Source organism: Myodes glareolus, chromosome 24 (genome assembly GCF_982192425.1).
Source record: "Myodes glareolus chromosome 24, mMyoGla1.1, whole genome shotgun sequence".
NCBI classification, from domain to species: domain Eukaryota; kingdom Metazoa; phylum Chordata; class Mammalia; order Rodentia; family Cricetidae; genus Myodes; species Myodes glareolus.
The window spans coordinates 19,369,787-19,389,320 of record NC_142049.1 but is presented as its reverse complement, the minus strand read 5'-3'; the positions used below and the strand labels follow the sequence as shown (position 1 = coordinate 19,389,320).

Sequence of the window (19,534 nt, the reverse complement as noted above, 5' to 3'; positions counted from 1 at the left end):
AAGACTTTTTTCATGGCTCTCAGTGCAGAGAGAAAAGCATAAGACTTACTCAGAGTTTCTGCAGCAACATGCATGAAGGCTTTCCACCCTGACCTGTTAACATCCCAGATGTAGGATGCAGTCCACTCTCAGGGATGTGCCTCACTTTTCTCAATGTCAGATGTGAGGTGAGTGTGTAGAAAGATATGAATGCAGCTCTTTCCCTATAATGGCCTCTATCCTTTAGAATTGTGCAAATCCCTCCATATACAATCTCCTCTGGAAAACTCCTTGTAAGATTTTTTGAGACTGTTTTGGGCTGAGTTGCTTTAAATCAATTGATTTTGCAACTCTTATGTATAAATTGTTTGTTTATTTATTTGTTTATGTATGTATTTATTCGTAACTCAATACTGTAGAACATTGCATTTGCTATGTTGCCTAGATAATATTTTGAATTGGATCACCTGACTTTGTCTATCTGGACTGGAGCTCAAATCAGCAAAATTATAGGCTACCCAGAGTTTATTCGCCTGAAATGAGTGCTAACGGATATTGGTCTATGGTATCCAAAATTCAATTTTCATGGTTAATAGGGTGTGGCTTTTTAATAGATGTCAAAAGTCTGTTTGAAAGTCTTTCCAATAATTCAGTGTCTAGTTAATTCTCTCTCTCTCTCTCTCTCTCTCTCTCTCTCTCTCTCTCTCTCTCTTTCTCTCTCTCTCTCCTCTCTTCTGCCCACTCACACTCACTTTTTCAGTCACTCCAAAACAGGGATGGCTTTATGGACTACTTTAGCAAGAAAAGTTATATTCTGAGTTATAGGGAGGGAAGACGTAAGGAACACAAACCACGATCAAACCACCGGTGACTGTGATGGTCAAAGCAGAAGAAAATGGATGACTTAGTCCCAGTGAGCAGTAGATGTGCCTTCTCCAATTTCTTTGTTCTATGTGGGCCTTGAACTTAGATAACTGCTCACAGTGGGGAGAGAGAACTTTCCTTCCTCAGCTCCCTTCAGGACCCCAAATACTTTATTGCCAGCTGTCGCTCTGACATGACCTGCATCCAAAGAGCAAGTGAAGATACCAGGCTGACCATCAATGCTTTCCAAGTTGTACTCATAGCCACTTGGCCTTCATAGATGTTGCCCATGCTAAATCTACTGAGAAGCCTGTGGGACAGCAGCAAGCCAGTATAGTATGCTGCAGCAGAATTTGTCAAGCAAATTTCTTAACATAATTTCTTAGTTTATATGCATATATTGGCATTCGATCATATCCCTTTCTATAGGGGCATATACAGTCTGACAGATGATATCTTTTTGAGTTGCATTCTATATTTTCTTGTGCTATCCTTATGTTTTGTCCTGGATCACCAAGCGTTTTGAAGCTTAGTAGTTGATTTTACCCCCTCATCACCTTCTTAATCTTATTTGGGATCTCTTAAGGTAGACTTCATGATTGACAACTTTAATAAATACCATCTTGCAGGAAAGAAACCTGCAATTACAGCCCCACACAGACCTGCAGGCCTGGTGGTGCTAGGGGGCCAAAGCTTACGGTCTATTTTCAGAGTGATGAGCAACAGTCTGCATATTCTATGAGGGGAGATGATTCCGTTCCATCTCCAGCAAAACTCAGCTTCTGTCTGCTTCCCCACAGTAAATAAAAGAAAATCTAGCTCACTAAGACATCTCCAAATCCTCTTAGATTACCTGTTTGCCGCTGTCAAAGGAATCTGAAAAGATTGTATTGAGGTTGTCTTCAGAAAATGATATTATGCACAACCCAGGTTTCTGATCTGGACACTGATACATGCTGCAGAGATACTGATTGAATATCAAAACCAGCTCCAGATATGTCACGCTGATTTCCTGTGCTGTGTGCACTGGCTGAGCCAACTTATGTGATGAGGAACATGAACATGGGTGATGCATCTTTGCATATCCAGCCATTCTGCACAAATTCATTGGAACTCTATATTTTCCTACTTTAGAAACAATGCCGTAAAGCAAGATGTCAATGATGCTGTCATAAAATTAGTACTCAGTCTTCTCCACTTAAAAACAAAATTAAGACAGTGTTGAACATTTATTAGGATTCATTGACAAAGTGCTTGCCTCAATATTGATCAATATAAGAATTGTGAGTGGAATGAGGATCCGTTGGGAAGGGTGGTATTTATTTCACATGGAGATAGGTAAAATATTAGCACAAGACCACCTCTCATCCAGCATCTTTAAAGAACCATTTTATTTTATAGAAAGTATTGCATATTCTTATGGCAGACAGAGCAAAACAGTGTGTTATCATCTTGTGTCAATAAATGCAGAATGTAATAATAGTATACTGAGCACTTTTCAGAGGGGTATCTGGGACTACTTGGAAATTTAATTCCTTGGACTTGCTACTTGACTTTAAGCCAATGACCTGGAAATTTTGTTTTGTGTCTTCCTGAATTTGACTTTTTGAAGCTGTAAGATGAATGTATTTTGTGAAACAGAGAAAAAGTCCAGGAATAAGAAAGAGGAACTCAAAAGTGACAATTTGCACAGCTGGACAAACACAAGGAGATTCGGAAGATGGATGGTGAACTTGTTAGTTTCTCACTAGAATCTTAGGAAATCCACTTTAAATGCCCAAACTTCATAAGGTATAAAACAAGGATTTAGGCAGACAATATAGCCCAAATGTTCACATGGAGACTTTGTTCGTGTGCACGTTGAACAACATGACTTGTCACCCTGCTTTATAAGCAAGTCTCTTCATGTTCTGAGCTATGCTGGACAACTCCAGTGGGCTAAGATGTTTCATACCCCCAAAATCATATGCTGACATCTTGACCTCATGCAGTTCAGCATGTAACTAGATGTGGCCACTGTGTCTTTACAGAGATGATAATGCTACCATGACACCACTATGACACTTTCTGATTCAATCGTACTGGCGTCCTCATATCAAGAATAAATTTGGACATGGGGTGACAAAGAGAAAAATGGTCTGAAGACAGGGGTAATAAGATGATCCTCTACAAGCCAAGTTCAAGAAAAGAGAGAGTTCTGAGACTAAAACAATCCTGGACTCAGACATCTAGTCTCTGGTACTGTGGGGAAATAAGTTCATGCTAGGTAAGCTTGCAGTTGGGGGTATTTTGTTCAGGTGGTGCTAGCAAGGGAATGTAGCACCTGTGTGTCAGGATGACACCCATAGAATCAGCCATGGGGTAAGATCAACAGAGGGGAAGGCAAACCTTTCTCCAGGGCTCCCTAGCAGTCTGACTTCATTTCTTCTTAACCTTGGTGTGAAAATGCACTTAGGTTAGCTCCACTCTTGGGTCATTGGGCCAACTATATCTATGCATGCCCCTCAGGAACCATAGTGAGTCTATACCTAACCCTTACCAGGGGCAGTTGTCTGTGCCCTAGGCTCTGTTCCATCCTCTGTAGTCATATCCTTTCCAGATGTTCATTTTCCGTGTGTAGTTTGACTTTCCCCTTCTGGGTCTGATCTTCAAGGCTTGTTGTCAAGGAATCTTAATTTACTCTTAGGGCCTGTTATGTAGGCAGGGTGGGCTGATTGCTAAACTGTACCTGTCTAAGATATTCACCATGGTTTTACATCAGGACCCTCTGTGTATGTGACAGCGCCTTTGGGTTTGCAGTTTCCTGCAAACATCGGAAAGGATGGGCAGTCGTTTAAGATAGACATGGAGCAAAAGGCTGTGGTGTAAAAATAATAGCCATCCTAAATATAAAAACAGAAGAAAATCACATTCCAGCTCCACAGCAATTTAGCTATTCATTTTTGTGTCTTCTCTATATAAATACTTTAAAATTGCAATCATGCAATAGAAAAGATTCTGTGCTTGCTTTTCTCATATTGCATTGAAGATACTGTTTTCTGCTGCTGTGTAATCTTAATTGTTATTTTCAGTCTCTACATAACTCTCTTAGTCTACTCTGCCCTGCTGTGACAGACACGCACAAGCTGAGCAATTCATGAAGAACAGAAGTTGCTTTGTTTTCCTAATTGGAGAGGCTGGGAAGCCCAAGGCAAGGTTCAGGGTCTTCTACCTGGTGGGAACTTTCTCTTCTGCCATTTCAACCCAGGCCAAAATCATGAAGCAAGAAGAAGCAAGGGAGCTGGTAAGGAGAGAGAATCAGAGACAGAGACAGATAGAGACAGGCACAGAGAGACGAGAGACAAAGATACAAAGACAGGCAGAGACGGAGAGAAGAAACCAACCGCTGGTAGCTAATTCATTACTCAGTTCCTGTAGTTAATGCATTGATCTTCTTGAGACAGCACTCTCGTGGTCTAATCAGCTTCTAATGATCCCTTTCAACAACGTTACATTGCACACAACACTTCAATGTATGAGCTGTAGAAATTCCCCAAACACAGCCATAACAAGACATTTAAATGGATGCTTTAAGTTTTGCTGGTTATTTTAAATTTTTTTTATTCTTCTGAATAATGCTGAAGTGAACATATTTCTTTCTTCTTTTTTAAAATGATGTTTTCGTAAGGAAATTTCCCAAGAGAAAAAAGAACTGATCATTTTTATGTTTTTTAGCTTGAATTGGATTTTGGAAAAGTGGGAACAACAGGGGCCACTTGTGGCATGCAGGGACACATTTGGTTTCTTTCAACTTCATCACAAGCTGGTGTCATCATTATTTTATCTTTTTTTATTAAAAGTGGAATGTGACCCTCATTTTGTTTTGATAGTAATTCCCTGATCAAAATGTTCAGTATCAGACTTACTCAAGTCTGTGAATTTATCTTCATATTAGTAGACTAAGTAGAGGCAGGAAGGAATGAATATTCATAACTCATTGTCTGCCAGGTAATTTACTGGGGGTTTAACTTTTCTACATTTTAATCCTCACAGTAACATCTCACCTAAAACTCTCTTTGCTTATGAAATGTGGCCAGTCCCAACAGTCTGGCAGGCACAAGAGGTGAATTACAAATCAGAGTTCTCTCCAGCGACAAATTCACTGGTATTATTGGGCAGGTTTCTAGATCATAGGCATTGGTCCTGATATGCAAAGTAGGCCATCAGACATATGGTTGGTTGGGATTCTCTAGGACAGACCAATGTAATAATTATATATTGCAAGGGAGTATAGGTAGGCTTACATGATAAGAGCTGGGTAGTCCAAAGCTGTCTACACACAGGAAAAGCAGCCATTGTAATAGCTGCTCTGTCCATATGACTGGATGCATAGACACTCTCAGTCAGATATGGAGGGCCTGGCGGAATCCTGGAAAGTCCGTGGTCACTAGCTTACCCTGGAAGATTGAAGAACCTGGGTTTTAATGACAATCACTGGCAGCAGCAGCAGACCCCAGAAACAGAGAAGATGAACTCACCAGTCAGAAGAAAAAGCAGCGAGCCAAAGGCAGACATCTTCACAACTGGGCCGTTGTTCAAAATATGGACACTCTGCAGGGTTTACCCCCATCTCTTAATCTTTCTAGGCAAAATGGTCACTTGTTTGCCAAGGTCTAGCTGCTCCCAGATCCAGTCGAGTTGACAATCAAGATTAGTCCTTGCACTGGGACTGTTTGTCACGGGACAGAGAGTAAAAATGGTGAATTAGCAGTTAGGGCTGCCTCCAGTGTAGTCCTAAATAAATTGGATGAACTCACAGGCCTCATGTACTGGGGCTTAAATTCATGCAAGACAAAAGCTGGGACTGCTCTGTTGGCAGCTCAGAGTAGTTAGACTCTAAGATCAGATATTCAAGGGTAGGATGTCTTAGTGGCCTAGCAGTCTGAAGTGTTATTTAACTACCTAGTTAAATATCACTAAAAGGCCAGATTTGCACTTGTTATTAGCTTCCCCTATCTAGTTCTCATAAGTGGTTGAGAAGCATGGAAGACAATCTCAGAATCATACCCATATATAGACTCAGTAATATATAGACTCAGTAGGCTTCAGTAATCTGTGTTATGGACTGAGGAGACAGATCAGTCAATAATACATAAGAACCCGAGTCCAATTCCCCAAACACGTATAATAACTGGGCATATTGCCTCAGCCTTGTAATCCCCGAGCTAAGAAAGCAGGGACAGCCAGATCACCGAAGCTCATTGGCAAGCAAGCTAGTCTAAGTTATTAGGTGTATCCCAGGGCAAAAAACAAGCAAACTAAACCACAAATATATATATGATATGTGTATGTATAAACACATACTTTCAATATATATGCATATGTTATATATATATATATATTATTGTTTCATTGAGGCAGTCTCTTATTGCCATGGGATTCACCCATTATCTTAGACTATGCATATGTATACAATATACATATGCACACATATATATACAATATACATCTACACATACTTATAGACATACATATTGAAAGTATGTGTGTTTTCAGTCCTTCCAGAGTGTCACCACTAAGTAGTCACATTGGGATGTAGTGAATCTCATTTCTGTGGCTTTGTGGATGCTTGTCCCAAGTATCTAATTAAAATGGAAGGCTTTTACAGAGGCTTTTAGCTGCTTAACAAACAAACAAACGCCTTGGTAATGTGGTACCTGAAGGCTCTGGAATACCAGGTAACTGAAACATCCTTGCTTTTTCAACTCTACCTGGAGATCACTACCTGAACTCTGCAAAACCTTCACAAACCTGTAATTTATCAGATTTCATCACACATTCACATCTCAGTTCCTACATATGTTAATATCATATTTCCCTCCTGCTGCCACAATCAGCACGTCTGTGCTCATGACAAGACGGAGCTCTGGAAACCTCCTCCCTTTTGAGCCCCCTGGTAATTGTTATATTCACACGTTGGATGAAGAGCCTGAGATAAGGCTTTAATTTGGATTAATAGGATAATTACTATGTGACAAATGAATGCCAAATACCGTGAAGACTTGCTTTGTGGGGAGTTCTTGGTTTGACAAAGGTTGACTTTCAGGTGTGTTGCCTGAGTTCTGAACCTCAGAAATATTTCCCAAGTTTCTGATGAAGTTTTGGTTCAAACGTACAGTGCAATCTTGCTGTTTTTCCTGGGTATTTTTAAGAGTCAAGCTTTACCTCTTTCCCATGGAATCTTTGTTTTTTGTTTATCAACCTCAGACTTGGCATCTGTGTTGACCTTGTGTGTACCCCCAAGTGCAGCCTTGAGAAAACGAGAGAGACTTTAAAATCTATGAGTGCACCCTGCCTCTGACAAGCAGTCTGTGTTCATGAGGGCATCCACCATGCACTGCCAATGTGATTGTTTCTCTGTTTCTCATCCTTGTAAACTGTAAGCTCTCTCTACTGCCAGGGCCTTGCATTAATACTCTTGTTGACGATAAGGGCAAGACTTACAGAATACAGAATAGCCTTTGAGCTCCCTCCTTGCAGTAGGTATGATAGACATTTCTTCAGAGGAAGAAAACACAACTTACTAAGGCAAGGAATCTGGCAAAGATTCTTGAAACAATGAGTGTCAGAAGTTGAATTCAAACTGGACTCAATAAACAATAATGCTATCATTTATAAATGCTAGTGACCCGAGGCCATGGGTCCCTTTGGTGGGTGGGAGACCACAGCGGGTGAGAGACAGACAGATACGCCAGGCAGAGAGAGAGTTTTGGCATAGAGTTTATTTAGTGCGATATTGAGGGGGAAGGAAAAGGGAGAGGGGGAAGAAAGAGGGAGAAGAGAGAGAGGCAGAGGCTGCTTCTCCAGAGAAAGGGCAGACAGACAGCGAGAGTAGGTTGGAGAGGAGGCAGGAGATCCACTTGCCTGGGTAAGAAGAGGGAGGTTGGGAATGAGCGGGGCTTGTCTCTTAAAGGACAGGGTACCCAGGTGACAGGCCAGGCCATCAGGTTATAGCATTCCCACTTTTCTCTTACAATAAAAAGGTACAGAGTAAGGCATGGCAGGTGGAGAGAATTGGGACTGCGAGTTCTCAAAACTGCTTCCTGCTTATTTGTGGGCATCAGTCTTTTTTGGAAGGCCTGAGAAAGCCTGAGGCTGGTTATGTCCTGGGGTAGCTGGTCCCTTTACTCCCATCCAGGACTTCAACCTATCATCTATTTGTCTGTTTTTCTATTGAATCGTTTATCAATTAGATATCACCTATCTTTCTCTCCTTGACCTATTTGTCTATTTTATACTTAATCTATAAAACATTGATAATTGTGATTACTTAGAACCTGTTTTTAAGATTATTGAAATTGTTTCCTTCTATGAATCCATGACGAATATTCAATCATTTCTTGTGTATAATACAGGAAATCAGAAGTAGACATTTCTATCTTTTGAGAAAGTAAACTCATCCAACTTACAGCTGCCTGTGGAGTTGGCAAGGGTTTCAAAACAGACCAGGGGTAAATCTTGTGAAGAGTTTCATCTCTATATGTAGCAGAAAATGCAACTTGAGATTATAAGCAGTAATATTGGACTTCATATATCATGCAGGGTGTCCCACAAAGGTATTTCCATTTGCAAGACAGTAGTCAGTGAAATGCAAAGGGTTCCAATGTATGGCATGCAAGGAGGACATCATGTGTGGTCAATTATTGTTCTTATAATCTGGAATAATCTATAATCCACAATGAAGAAAGAAATTCAATTGCAGAGCTGTGACGTCTGGATGAAGCTATTAGCAGAATGGATTTTTCTTATTGTGATTTCTTTTCTGGAGCATCTGTTTGTGCATCATCAGTTTCTCACAGGTGAGGTATAAAGAATAAAGAAAGAACAGAAAGGGAAAAATGGGGAGACATATAAAGAACAACAAAGAGAAAAGATGAAATGCGGTAAGAACGGAAAGACTGCTAGTAATTATTTATTACTTACTATAGACGACACCCATGTCAGAGAGTGTATATTAATACCTTTTATATTTCACAGTGACAGGTACTATTAGTTCCCTTTATAGAAAAGAAATTACATTGATTTAGTGATTTTATAGAATGAATGATTTCATTCTGCAAGTTTTGGGACAAAAATAGGCTTATTTCCTTCTATCTCCTTCAGACCTTTCCACACTCTACTGCATACAAAACCACCTCAGACATAGATTATTGTAGGTTCCTGGATTAAATGCACGTCATTCCCAAAATTCTTGCTGAACGTACTCTCAGTTGTTTGATCACAAGAAAAGGTTCATTTTGGGAAGTGTTTAAATCTTGGGATCCTTGCCCTCAAGTTGGTATCACCAAGTCGTATAACAGAGCTAGAGGGAACTAACATAGGCCCTCTTTATCCTTCGGTCCTTGCTTTCATGTTTGTTCCCTCTGGAGGACACTGCAGCAAGGCACCATCTGAGGAGCAGAAATTAGAACCTCACCAGACACTAAACCTCCTGTCTCTTTGATCTTGATCTTCCCAATCTTTAGAACTGTGAAAATCAGATTTTTGTTCTTATGAATTAACTAGCCTGTGACATCTTTTGAGAAGAGCCCACATGGACTAAGACTTAAAACCTTTCCAATCTATACATTAGAAAAAAACTGAAGCATAATTCTGAACTAAAATATATAACCAACTCTCCCTTTCAGATCTTTTTGCTTTCTGAGGTTATATGCTTTCAGTTATTGGATATTCAACTATTGGATAACAATATTAAGTACAAAAGGAAACAAACAGTTTGTAAAATTTAAAGTGAACAACATTTGAATTGATTAGATTTTATTCTGCTCAACTTTGTCCCATGTGGTGTGTGAATCACCCATTTTTCTAGTCTATGGAATACGTGATAGTTAATTTCTTGGTAGCTGTCTTGGAATCAGATGAACTTTCACACCATTTTAGAGCTTGTGTGCAAAGAACTCTGTGTAATAGTTTATTGCTACTGTCATAACAGCTTACTATAGAGGCATTGCCTCAGTCCACATCATCACAAAAAGAGAAGGTGAGGCATCCATTGATATCCATGGGAAACTTATTCTAGGATTATTTTCAGGTACTGATTGTGTTACTGCTTAATTCCCTCTATTACATATAATGTACTCCACTATTCATTCATACATAAACCATTTTCATAAGACAGTTATGTAATATAAATATTGTTTATAATTTATCTTGTATGCCTAATTTTTTTAGGTTTTTTAATCAAAGTTTATTAAATTATGAAAGTTTCCATTTCCGCCCCTCCTCCCAACACCCTCCCACTCTCCCCCTCCCCCTCCTCCTCCCTCTCCATCCCTAAGAGCAGTCAGGGCTTCCAGCCCTGTGGAAAGTTCAAGTTCCTCCCCCCTCCCTCCAGGTCCAGGAAGGTGAGTGTCCAAACAGACTGGATCCCAAAAATCCAGTATATGCAGAGGAAACAAGTCCCAGTGTCATTGTCAATGGCTTTTCAGAAAGGCTCCGGGCCAGGCACATTCAGAGAATCCGGCCACATTCAGAGAATCTGGCTGGATTATGTGCTCATTCAGTCCCAGTCCAACTGGCCTTGGTGAACTCTCATTAGATCAGTCCCCTTGTATCAGTGGGTGATCGCACCCCTCGCGGTTCTGAGTTTTTTTTTTCATGTTCTTCCTCCTTCTGCTCCTCATTTGGACCATGGGGGACTCAGTCCGGTGCTCCAATGTGGGTCTCCGTCTGTATCGCCATCCATCGTCGGATGAAGGTTCCCTCTGGTCTTGCCTTCCTTGCTTACGTTCTCTTTCCTTCTGCTTCTTGTTTGGACCTACGGAGTTAAGTCCAGTGTTCCAATGTGGGTCTCTGTCTCTATCTCCATCCATTGCCAGATGAAGGATCTATGGTGATAAGCAAAATCTTCATCAGTATGGTTATAGGCCAAGGCCGGTTTAGGCACCCTCTCCTCTGTCCAGAGAACAATCTGGGGATCTCTCCTTGGACCTGGGATCCCATTTATAATCAAGTCTCTTGTACCCTAAAATGACTCCCTTACTTGAGATATATTCTTCCCTGATCCCATATCCATCCTTCCTCCCTCCCCCCATCTCAGTCCCCCGAGTTTTCCCCATTCCTCTCCTACTCCCTTCTCTCTAACCCTCTCCCCTTCAAACAACCCTCCCACCCCCCCCCATGCACCCGAGGTTACCTGGGACTCTTGTCTATTTCCAATCTCCAGGAGGATAAGTACATGATTTTCTTCAGGTTCACCTTCTTATTTAGCTTCTCTAGGATCTCGAATAATAGGCTCAAAGACCTTTAATTATGACTAGAATCCACTTATGAGTGAATACATACCATATTCCTCTTTTTGGGTCTGGCTTACCTCACTCAGTAAAGCGTTTTCTATGTCCATCCATTTGCATGCAAAATTCAATGTCATTATTTTTTACCGCTGAGTAAAACTCTAGTGTATATATGTTCCACACCTTCTTTAACCATTCTTCTATTGAGGGGCACCTAGGTTGTTTCCAGGTTCTGGCTATTACAAATAGTGCTGCTATGAACATAGTTGAACAAATGCTTTTGTGGTATGATAGGGCATCTCTTGGGTATATTCCCAAGAGTGGAATTGCTGGGTCTTGAGGGAGGTTGACTCCCAGTTTCCTGAGAAACCGCCACACTGATATCCACAGTGGCTGCACAAGTTTGCATTCCCACCAACAATGGATGAGAGTTTCCCTCTCTCCACATCCTCTCCAGCATAGGCTATCATTGGTGTTTTTGACTTTAGCTAATCTGACCGGTGTAAAATGGTATCTCATAGTTGTTTTGATTTGCATTTCCCTGATTGCTAAGGAGGTTGAGCATGACCTTAAGTGTCTTTTGGCCATTCGGGGTTCTTCTGTTGAGAATTCTCTGTTCAGATCAGCACCCCATTTTTTAATTGTGTTAATTAGAGTTTAATTGTCTAGTTTCTTGAGTTCTTTGTATATTTTGGAGATCAGGCCTTTATCTGATGAGGGGTTGGTGAAGATCTTCTCCCAGTCAGAAGGTAGCCTTTTTATCTAACTGACGGTGTCCTTTGCTTTACAGAAGCTTCTCAGTTTCAGGAGGTCCCATTTATTCATTGATTCTCTTATTGTCTGTGCTACTGGGGTTCTACCTAGGAGGTGGTCTCCTGTGCCTATGTCTTGTAGACTACTTCCCACTTTCTCTTCTATATGGTTCAAAGTGGTCAGATTAATGTTGAGGTCTTTAATCCATTTGGACTTGAGTTTTGTGCATTGTGATAGATATGGATCTACTTTCATTCTTCTACAGGTTAACATCCAGTTATGCCAGCACCATTTGTTAAAGATGCTTTCCTTCTTCCATTGCATACCTTTAGCCCCCTTGTCGAAAATCAAGTGTTCATAGGTTTGTGGGTTAATATCTGGGTCTTCTATTCAATTCCATAGGTCGACTTCTCTGTTCTTATGCCAGTACCAAGCTGTTTTCAATACTGTAACTGTGTAATAGAGTTTGAAGTCAGGGATGGTTATACCTCCAGACGTTCCTTTATTATATAAGATTGTTTTGGCTATCCTGGGTTTTTTGTTTTTCCATATAAAATTAATTATTATTCTCTCAAGGTCTGTGAAGAAGTTTGATGGGATTTTGATGGGGATTACTAAAAAGTCAATTGTGTTATGAAAAGAGCAGTGTCTCGGAGGCACTCATACACCTACACTATAGACAGCCACCCCTATACAGTGGGTCAGATCCAACTAGCAACTGGTTCTGCCTCCAACACATCCTCTTACCAGACAAGTGTGATTGGATGGAAGCCATTGTTTTGCTTGCTGATCCTTCCTGCATCTGACATCCGGTCCACTCTTCTCAGTAGGCAGTCACTCATTCACGCACTCCCCCAATGGACACTGAGTGCCTATTGTGTCACGAAATCTGTTTTAGCAGAAAGTAGCTCCATGAATCAAGAAGAAAAAGCCAATACAAATTACAAATGACACATGCTGGTGATGAAAACATTTATTGACATCAATAAACTATGCACCCTCATTCAGACGCTCAATCATTCAGATCTGACAAACAAAGACAAGTGCAGAGAGCGTCTCTCAGATGTTTCCAATCATGTTGGTATGCAAAGTTTGAGAAACTGAATAGAAATTTACAGCTATCTGTCTGGAATATTAAATTATGTTCACTCTCTCTCCTTTTTCCTTGCTTATACTCTAAAAATTTGGAAGGTAAAAGTGTACACACATGGTTAAAGCATCTTTTATTTGAGCATTTGGAAAGAACTATTTGTATTATTTTGTTTTTCAACTTTTTAGTATTTCTCTGGCAAAAATATAACTAGATACATAAATGCACACAGATACCAGAAATAGAAATAACAAACACAGCTTTATAGGACCCAACTCCGCTGGCCTTTGTGCTCCCCCATACACATGTGGTATACACTCACATGTGTGCATGCACATGCACACACACATATGCACACACATCATAAAAATCTTGTAAAATATTTTGTTCAAGTAGCATTAATATGTGAGATTTTACTCGGTCCATCCCGTTGTTGGATATGTGTTTCTGAGTGTTTTTTTATTATTATAAATGGCACTTATAGATCAGTCATCTGTTATTAAAATCATTCTGGGAGCAAACCACTACACAGACATGTTAGCTTGAAATATCAATAATATTTGTGTTTGTGGGTCTTCTGTTTGATGCAACTCTGGTTCCCTGTACAGTTCTTCAATTCAGTTTCCCCATATGACTCTAACCTTGTGGCCATCGCAGTGTGAGGGATATGTCGTTTCTATGAAAACAATGACAGGACATTATCTACTATAACTCATTTAAAGCCTTTATTAACACTGCAAAACCTTATAAATAATTACACATAGTGCATCACAGAGTCTGAAAAAAAAAAACTCCGCAACTCTATAAAACAGTTCCAAAGGAACACAGTAAAAAACACGTGTGAAAAGGATGGAGGATATGGGACAAGAGGTCATTTATCACGGCCTCAGAAGATCCTACTTTGCTTCCTAATGAGGACTATCAACAGAATTGAGAGGTGTATTTGGCATTTGTCTTTCAGTACCCACCAAGTGTCCCCTGGGCCAAGGCAATGCCAACAAGATCCCCAGCAGTGTAAAAATCAAAGGTATTTGAGACCAGAAAAAAGAGCTCAGTCCTAGCCTAGTAGCTTTACTCTTGAGATAGTTGTCTCATGCATCATTAAACTTCAGCTTACTTAATTATTTTATTAGCTGTCATAATACATTATGATACATTTCATCTTAACAGCAATCAGGTTTCCTGAGACTTCCCAGTGGTGAGCTGGTTAACGTTTGCAATGCTTAACAATGGCTTGATGGACAGGTGCAATGTTTTACTTAGTACATATTAAGAGTACTGTATCGATAGTAATAAAACTGGGAACATACCTGGTAAATTTTGGACCTTTAGAAAACATAGATATCTAAGCCAAAATCAAGCCGTCCAAGTCTACTCTCAAAGAACTCTTTCCAGGAAGATTCATTACTGCTTTTAATCTGGCTGTACATTTAAAAAAAAAATATGTGGGAAGGTTTTAAAATGCCAAAGCTTAAATCCAACCATGAACATTATTTTAATTAGTGTTGGCTTGAGTTCAAAACAGGAGATTCTTACAGGTATCTTCCCACAGACTTTAATATGTAGGCAGTTGATTGTTGTTATCAAATTTTAATGAGTGTTTTTGAGTGTCACAAATTGGTTACATATAAATGGGCACATGCATGAATGTACACACACACACACACATAAACAGTCATACAAACACACATTTTAACACGTATGCATGTTTATAAACACATATCTCCTGGAAGATCTTGCCTGCTCAAGAAGGAAGAGGAAGATTTGTCTTCTGTTAACCACTACTGCAAAGGCTTCATGTATTACTTTTCATCAGAAGAGTTCACACTGCTACAATGTTCATCAGGAATTTTAGTTTTAGGTCTGACATGTAACGAGTTAAGAAGACAACACTTCTATGCTTTCAATAAGAAAAACATGAAAAGACAAAAAAGTAAGACTTCCTTTTGGTTTCCCAGAGTCTCAGTTTGTGTAGTACATCAGTATCCTGAATGACGGACAGTCAGGTACACACAAGCAGAGTCTATCTGTTGCTGGAAAAATAACATGGTTCAGTCAGAAAAGCAGTCCTGAGAGTGTGTCCTCAGAATACAGCTGCAGATGTGGTCCACGACCAGCACTGGGAAACTTGGATTTCAGGAAGATTCCCCAGAGTTCCCAGAGAAGAGAACAGGGCACACTGTGTTTAATCTACTCATACAAACTATGTGGTTGGGCTGAAGAATGTCTTTGGGGAGTTTGAAAAGTAGGCATTTGTTATGCAGAAGGTGACCTCAATATAAAAGTTGGGTACTGAATCTCTAATAAGCTTCCTGAGTATGTAACATTTAATCTTCATTTTCACGACTTTGTTATGAAAATACAGAGTCCTGGAGAGTACTCAGGGGAGGATGAACCTATTTCTATCTGACTTGACGCCATACATCTTTTGCCTGTGAGGGTTATGCTTTGGATCAGTTTACTATAGTGTGGCTAGCAGGCTGATGATGGGTTGCACCTGTAAGACCGTCTGTGGACTCACAGAGCCAAGGACGGCCTTGGGGGCTCCCAACTGGGAGAAACTGGAAAAAGCTGAGTGTGGGCAAAAAAAATAAAAAATAAAAAAAATAAAAATAAAAGTAAAAAAAAAATAAGGGGAGCAAAGGTTTATTGGAGCTCACAGTTCAAGGTTACAGGCCGTCATAGCAGGGAAGACACAGTAATCTAGGATCGTATATAATGGAATTACTATGGTGGTTGATATAACTGGGACAGAGGAAGTGGGTGACAACAGCTCTGAGGAGGGAACGGAGATCTGGGAGAAGTATGAGAGTAGGCTGAACTACACGTGAAATGATGTGCTGTTTCTGAAGTAGAACTGTATTTGTTTCATTGCACACAGCAAACTCTGGAGCATCCATTAACATTTTAAAATGAAATATAATTGATCTGCTGCTCAGAAGGATTAGAATGATATCATTTTATCTCTCAATTATCATCAGGAAAGGCAGAATAAACAGTAGAAACAAAAACAAAGTTGATACAAACAATAAATACATCTCTTTAAATGTGATTACTTTATTGGTATCAATTTAAAACTAAGAATCTATTCAAATGAATAAAAAATAAATACAACTCTCGGTTGTCTGCAAGAAATTCATATTAAAGATAAAGAAACCTGCAGGTTTAATTTAAAGGAATGTTAGAGCTAGGGATGTGGAATTGTGGCAAAGGGCTTGTTGAGTATGTATGATGCCTGGGATTCAGTCCTCAATACTGAAAAAGAAATCAATCAGCAAAATAAATGAATGTAGAAAGATACACTATGCTTAAAGTTTGAGTAACTTTATTAATTTCAGAAAAAATAGACTTTAGAGCACAAAAGAATATCAAGGATAGAAGAAATCACAATAGGAAGGTCAATGAGTTGATTCTGCAATAACACACAATGTTGCTCAAACTGTTCATTCCCAATAACAGAGTTGCAAAACTCAATAATGCTTAGGTTCAGAAAAAACAACTATGATAGTTAAGCACTTTAAAATATGTTAGTAATTTCTGTGTCAGCAAGACACAAAGTTAGAAAAGACCCTATAAAACACCGTCAATGAACTTGACACAATTGGCATTTAAAGAGCACACCATCCATCACTACCGAATCCCATATTGTTTTTAAGTTCACATAGAATGTGTATGAAGATAGACCACATTCTGGGTCATCAAATACTATATAGCAGATGTGAAAAATAGCATTATTCAAAATATGTTCTCAGCCCACAGTAGTATTAAAGCTACAAATCAACAGCAGAGAGAGCTGGATCTGCATCAAATATTTTGAGATTCAACAGCATACTTGTAAATAACACATGAACAAAAAAAATCAATTCTCCAAAGAAGTTGAAATATTTTTTGAACAGACCAAAAATGAAAATTCACCTTATCAACATTATGGCGCATAGGAATGTAATACTATACATACTAGAACATACAAGAGATACAGAATCACTAACACCATGCTGATATTTTAAAAAATTAGATAGATCGAAAAAAATCTGTCAAAAAAAAGAGAAAAATAGAAGTTCAAGTTCTGGGGCTCGTGAGATGGCTTGTAGAGATAAGATGCTTGCCTAATAGCCCAAGAACCAATTCCTCCAAGTTTTCCTTTCATCCCCACAAATACTGGCATGCAAGCACCATCACTCCTCAACACAAATATTTGTAAAAATAAAGCTTAAAGATAGAGCAATGATCAATGGAATTAAAGCAGCAACATGATGTAGAAATATCAAAGAACATTAAAGCTAGATTTTGAAAAGACAAATGAATTTGGTATCAGTCTGACCTAAACAATGAGAAAATAAAGCATAAATTTCCAGTATCATAAATTAAAGTGTAATCATCCTGTAGATAGTAAAAGGATAATAAGTGGATACCAGCAACAAATCTATGATAATGCAGATGAAAGTAATTAATAAATAGAACAACCTAAAAAATGACAACTTTAAAGGCACAATGAATAATAAAACAATTGAATAATTAATATAAAAAATGTCAGTACCAGTTCCAATTAATGGAAAATTTTGCCAAAATGTAAGGCAAAATGATATAAAATCTAGGACATGTTTTCCTAACTCATTCTATGTGGCTAACATTGCACTATCACCTATTCCAGAGCATCACAGCAATAATAGCTACAAAGATCCATATCTCTCCTTACTGTAGACTCAGCAATGCTATTATAAATTAGCAATTTAAATTCAGCAGTATTTGAGGAGAACTGTGCATCATGGTGCTTGGAAACTTATTCCAGGAGGATGAAGCTGGCCAACATCTAAAAATGAATCAACGATATCAACCATGTCAACAGGCATAAAGAAAAAAAAAACCAATGGTTTAATTGGTACTGAAAAAAATCTTTGAAAAATCAACACACTTGTATGCTAAAACTGATCAGCATATTAGGTGAACAATATGTTGAGACCCAAACAAAATTGTATGTCGGATAGTGAACATTTTACCCAAATTTATTGGGAATCTCATATTTACTAGAGAAAGAGAATTCCCTGATGACACTAGAAACCAGAAGCAGAGACCACAGAAGGATTCTGTTTATTGGCTCCTTCCCTTTGGCTTGCTCAGATACTTTTATTACATAGACCAGGCCTACCTTTCCAGGGATGCCAGCACCTACAGTGTGCTGGGACCTCACACATAAACCAGCAAGCAAGAAAACATCACACATACTTGGTTAGCGGCCAGTCTCAAGAAAGAAGTTCCTTAACAATGGTTTCTTCATCCTGTCTATGTCCACATTGGTAGCAAAATGACAAATGTTTGCATTATAACAGGTCAATAATAAAAATGTACAAGCTACTGATGACATGGAATGCAAGGTTGAACTTTCAACCTTTGTGGTTAAAATACAATAATATGAAGGAACTGGTATATGATTTCAATTATATTATATTATGTCACAAAATGATGAAACAATAGAAACAGAAAATGGACCTGTAGCTAAGGATCATAAGATGAAGAATTAATCTTTATGTATGAAAAGTGGGAAAAAAATCTTTGAAAAATATCAAGGATGTTGAAGAAATCCCAAAACAGAAAGACTAGCTTATAATTCGCTATATTGTGGAAGAACCTCATTGTAATAGGTTGTAAAAGTAGTTCATCTAAATCACTTCAGAAATTTGTCAGACCAGCAGATCTTTGAATAGCAATGTACTCTCACTAATAAAAAGATTTCCCATGAGAATATTGGTGAATAATTCTAAAATCAATTAATATAGTACTGGTATTAAAGAATGAAGTGGCTAGCAGGTGGTGGAGAGAAGCTTTCCCACTAGTGGTGTTGTAGGTTATAGAGAAAGCAACTAGAGGCTGAAATGATGAATGGGGCACCCAAGTAGACATGGTAGGTCTAGTATGGGCTCATGTTTAACTCAGTATGAACAATTTTTATACCTTGACATATCTGTGAATATGTATGTATGTACAAATCAGCATGCATATCTACACTGGCTAGTCTTATATGCTGAGGGTACTTCACAAAGCAGTAAGAATACCTAATACCCTTCTTGTTGTTGCTGATCATTTTTTTCTCTAGACAAAGGACATGAAGGTTCTTAGAGGAATGGCCAGGTCTGTGACCAGAATTGGAAGTTATACAAGATGAATCTAGAACATGATGCAATAACAGAAACAGGGAAGTTCTCATGGTTGGTCATAGGACACATGGAGATAGCAGGTATCCTTGATATAATCAGACCACATAAATCATAAGGTCATCACATGACCCTGATATGATAGCACAGGAAAGTCACAGAAATTGTGGACACCCTTAATATGATAGGGAAAAGAAATTGTGGAGAGAGGATGCACCCTTGGTGTGTTGGGGGCAGTAATATCATAAGGAAAGTATATACTATGATATAATAAGATAGAGAAGTCAGAAAGATAACATATACCATTCATAGGGCCAGGAAAGTCATGGCTTTTGCATCTGTCCACAGCATGAAGAGCATGTTAGGTAATCTCAGAGAGAATACTCTCTATGGAAAGAAATGAGTGACAGTTGACAAGACAAGCATTT

At 39.0% G+C, this 19,534-nt stretch overlaps 1 pseudogene; it reads right to left on the bottom strand.

Annotated features, from left to right (window-relative positions):
* Positions 1 to 928: 928 nt before the first annotated feature.
* LOC125400808 (large ribosomal subunit protein uL18 pseudogene) lies at positions 929 to 1,465 on the bottom strand (annotated as a pseudogene).
* Between the last annotated feature and the right edge of the window lie 18,069 nt (positions 1,466 to 19,534).